Below are 4,624 nucleotides of genomic sequence, written 5' to 3'. Positions count from 1 at the left end.
TTTCAAACCTTTTACTCTGAGGTAGCATTTGTCTTTGTTACTGAGGTGGTTTTCCTCTATGCAGAAAATTCTGAGTCCTCCTTAAGTATCCAGTCTTTGAGTCTATATATTTTTACTGGGGAATTGAGTCCATTGATGTTAACAGATATTAAGAAATAGTTAATGAAGTTTACTGTTATTTTTTTGTTTTTAGAGGTAGAATATGTTTGTGTGGCTATCTTGGGTTTGTTGAAAGAAGATTACTTTCTTGCTTTTTCTAGGGTGCAGTTTTCTCCTTGTGTTGAAGTTTTCCATTTCTTATCCTTTTTAGGATTGGATTTATGGAAAGATATTGTGTAAATTTTGTTTTGTCATAGAATATCTCGATTTCTCCATTTATGGTAATGAGAATTTTGCTGGATACAGTACCCTGGACTGGCATTTGTGTTCTCCTAGAGTCTATATCACATCTGTGCAGGATCTTCTAGCTTTCATAATTTCTGTTGAGAAGTTTGGTAATTCTGATAGGTCTGTATTTATATGTTACTTGACCTTTTACCCTTTACTACTTTTAATATTCTTTCTTTGTTTTGTGCATTTTGTGTTTTGACTATAATGTGACAGGAAGAAATTCTTTTCTGGTTCAATCTATTTGGAGTTCTGTAGGCTACTTCTATTTTTATGGACATCTCTTTTTTCTGTAATTTTGTTGAAGATATTTTCTAGCCCTTTAAGTTGGTAATCTTTGTTCTCTTCCATACCTATTATACTTGGTTTTGATATTCTCAACGTGTCCTGAATTTTCTGTTTGGGGGTTAGGAGTTTTTTTGCATTTTGCATTTTCTTTGACTATTGTGTCAATATTTTCTATGGTATCTTCTGCCCCTGAGATTTAGTCAGACTGACCAGAGAGCACAGAGATAGTATCCAAATTAACAAAATCAGAAATGAAGATAGAACCATAACAACAAAACCAAATATATTCTAAAAATTATCAGGTCCTACAAAAAATATTGTGTTGTAACTCTAACCAAGCAACTGAAAGATCTATATGACAAGAATTTCAAGTCTCTGAAGAAAGAAATCGAAGATGTCATGAGATAGAGAGATCTCCCATGTTCATGAATTGGCAGAAATATTATAGGAAAAATAGTGATCTTGCTGATATCAATCTATAGATTCAAAGCAATCTCCAAAAAAATTCCCACTCAGTTTTTCATAGAGGCAGAAAGAGTAATTTGCAAATTCATTTGGAATAACAGAAAGCCAATGATAGTGAAAACTATGATCAACAATAAAAGAAATTCTGGGGGAAATCACTGTGTCTAACCTCAAGCTGTATTGCACAGCAATCATGATAAAAACTGCATGGTATTTGTAGAGCAACAGGAAGGTATATCAATGGAATAGAACTGAAGACCCAGAAATGAAGATCCAGAAATGATTGGTTAAATCACCACTTGATCTTTGACAAAGGAGCTAAAACCATCCAATAACATCCATGACACTATTTTCAACACATGCTTCTATTGGAGATCAGCATGAAGAAGAATGCAAATCTATCCATCCTTATCTCCTTGTACAACAGAGAATTCCATGTGAATCAAGGATCTCCACATAAAACCAGATATACTGAAACTAATAGGAAGGAAAGTGGAGAAGAGCCTCAAACACAGGGGAACATTTCCTGAACAGAATACCAATGGCTTATACTCTAAGACCAAGAATCAACAAATGGAACCTCATTAAATTGCAAAGCTTCTGTAAGGCAAAGGACACTATCATTAGGACAAAATGGAAACCAACAGATACGGAAAGGATCTTTACCAATCTTACATCTGACTGAGGGCTAATATTCAATATATACAAAGAACTAAGTTCGACTCTAGAGAATCAAATAACCATATTAAAAATGTGGTACATCACTTCTCAGCCTTTTGGCTAAGATCAAGTGTAGTACCTGTTCTTCTCAGTTTAATATCTGATATGTCCACTATCTGAGGACAGTATATTAAATGGATTTTTGGAACTAGGAGTTGGAACAGGAGCTTGCTGGACCTCCCCTCCATGCATTGACTTGGTATTGCAGTTCCTCCAGGAATGGTGCACTCACTTGGCAGACTCAAAAAAAGAAAAAGAAAAGAAAAAAGAAAAATGTGGTACAGTGCTAAACAAAGCATTCTCAACTGAGGAATATCAAATGGCCAAGAAATAACTTTAGAAATGTTCAATATCCTTAGTCATCAAGGAAATGCAAATCAAAACAACCCTGAAATCCCACCTCCAGTCAGAATGGCTAAGACAAAAAACTTAGTTGACAATAGATATTGGTGATGGTGTGGAGAAAGGGGAACACTCCTCCATTGTTGGTGGGATTGCAGACTGGTACCATCACTTTGGAAATCAGTCTAGTGATTCCTCAGAAAATTGGACATGGTACTATCTGAAGACCCAGCAATACCACTCCTAGGCAGATACCCAAAAGATGCTCCAACATATATCAGGGACACATGCTCCACTATGTTCATAGCAGCCTTATTTAAAATAGCCATAAGGTGGAAAGAATGTAGATGTCCTACATAGGAATGGATATAGAAAATATGGCAGATTTACACAGTGGAGTACTACTTAGCTCTTAAAAAATGACTTCATGAAATTCTTAGGCAAATGGATGGAACTAAAAAATTTCATCCTACTGGGGCCCTCTACAGTCCTGCCTCCCCTCCCAAGTCTCTTTTTTCTCTGCTCCTGACTGATCTTCCCTACCTCCCTGTCCTTCCAGCTGTCTCTAGTTACAACTGCCCTGTGACCATGGACTGAGCAGACCAGCATTTACAATGTTGTTCTAAAATGGAAAAAAAAAAGAAAAAAGAAAAAGATAACATCCTGAATGACGTAAGTCAGTCACAAAACAACACAATGTATGTACTCACTGACAACTAGATATTATCCCAATAACTCAGAATACACAAGATACAATTCACAGATCATATAAACTCAAGAAGGAAGACCAACATGTGGATGCTTTAGTCTTCTTAGTAGGAGAAATAAAATGCTTTTAGGAAATTCAGGGACAAGAGCGGAGCAGATCATTTAGGAAAGGCCATCCCCAGACTGCCCTTCCTGTGGATCCTACGAATATGAGGCCACTAAGCCCAGTCACTATTGTTGATCCCAAGAAATGCTTGCTGACAGGAACTTTATTTGGATATCTCCTGAGATGATCTGCCAGAGCATTATTGATACAGATGAGGATCACAGCTAATCATCACATTGAGCACTAGAACTCTAATTGTGGAGTTAGAGAAAGGACAGAAGGAGTTGAAGGAGGTGAAGGTTTTTGCCACCACATATGCAGAACAACAATATCAACCAACAAGAACCCCCACCCCAAAAGTTTCCAGAGACTAAACCACCAACCAAAGAGTACATATTCGGGGACCTATGGCTCCAGTCTCATATGTAGCAGAGAGTAGCATTGTGTGTCATAAATAAGAGGAAAAGCCCTTGGTCCTGTGATGGCTCATTTCTCCAGTTTAGGGTAATGCCAAGGAGGTGAGGTGGGAGTAGGTGGATGGGAGCAGGACCACCCCCATAGAAGCACTAGGAATGGGGAAAGAAAGGGGGGAACCAGGAAAGGTGATAACATTTGAAAAGTAAATACATAAAATATTCAATAAATAAAAAAGAAAAAGGCTATGTACTTGCATTTTAATGACCTATGAATTTGTATTTTGAACTTCATTGCGACATATTCTTAGCAGACTGTAAATCATAGTATTGTTAAAAAAGATAAAAAAAGCCTATAATCATATCTAATATCTAAGTAATTAATAAATAATATTAGTAAAGAATGATATATAATATTTTTGTTAGAAGAATCTAAATAAATTGTGATTTTGATGTGTTTGAAAGAGCATACATAGAAAATGAGTAAATGGTATTTTGATGAAGTTTTTCGCTTTGTTTTTAAAAATTGCTCTGAATAGCATGTATAAAGTGAATAAAGAAATGATTGTGAATGAATTTTATGGCATGATAGAAAAAAATGAACTGTAATGATGCAGTTGTATATAATAAGTAAAAATTGCTTGCAGAAATTAAATAAAAATTATACAAAGTTGTATGGAAGATTCAAAACCAAGATTCATTTTATTTTTCTATTACTATGATAGAGAAAATAAATTGCATCACACATTCATATATCTTTTCCAAAAATTCAAAACAGCAGGATGAGTCTGAAAGGTTGTGAAAATATTAAAACAGTCTCCATGGTTTGGTCATTTGAGAATTGCTAATGTATTATTTTTTAAGACTTTACTGATGCTCTGCTTTATATTGCTAAATATATCTGATGATATTTTGATGAATATTCATGGAAATCAGTCAGGAACAAAGTCCTCTTTTGACAAATGATACTCATGACCTGGGAAGTCTTTATCTCAGGTCAATACTACATTATATTTTATTTAATGCCAGTTTTGTCCCCAATGCTTATCGATAATATTTGACTATACTACATAACTTTTTGTGTAGTAACTTTGAATAAGTACACTATAGGAATATTACATGAAATTTTGTGAAGCAAAACTTATTTATAGTACAACTTAAAGACAAAGGCACATATCTGAAGAAATATCTATAA

General features: G+C 34.9%; 1 non-coding gene across 1 annotated transcript; it reads left to right on the top strand.

Moving 5' to 3' along the window:
* Window positions 1-1,900: 1,900 nt before the first annotated feature.
* LOC116899938 lies at window positions 1,901-2,093 on the top strand. The gene has a single exon (XR_004387905.1). It is a non-coding gene; the product is annotated as a U2 spliceosomal RNA (small nuclear RNA).
* Window positions 2,094-4,624: the final 2,531 nt, after the last annotated feature.

This window comes from Rattus rattus, chromosome 4, assembly GCF_011064425.1.
Source record: "Rattus rattus isolate New Zealand chromosome 4, Rrattus_CSIRO_v1, whole genome shotgun sequence".
In the NCBI taxonomy this organism is placed as follows: Eukaryota; Metazoa; Chordata; class Mammalia; order Rodentia; family Muridae; genus Rattus; species Rattus rattus.
The sequence above is the reverse complement of the archived record's forward strand: the minus strand, read 5'-3'. Positions and strand labels throughout refer to the sequence as shown.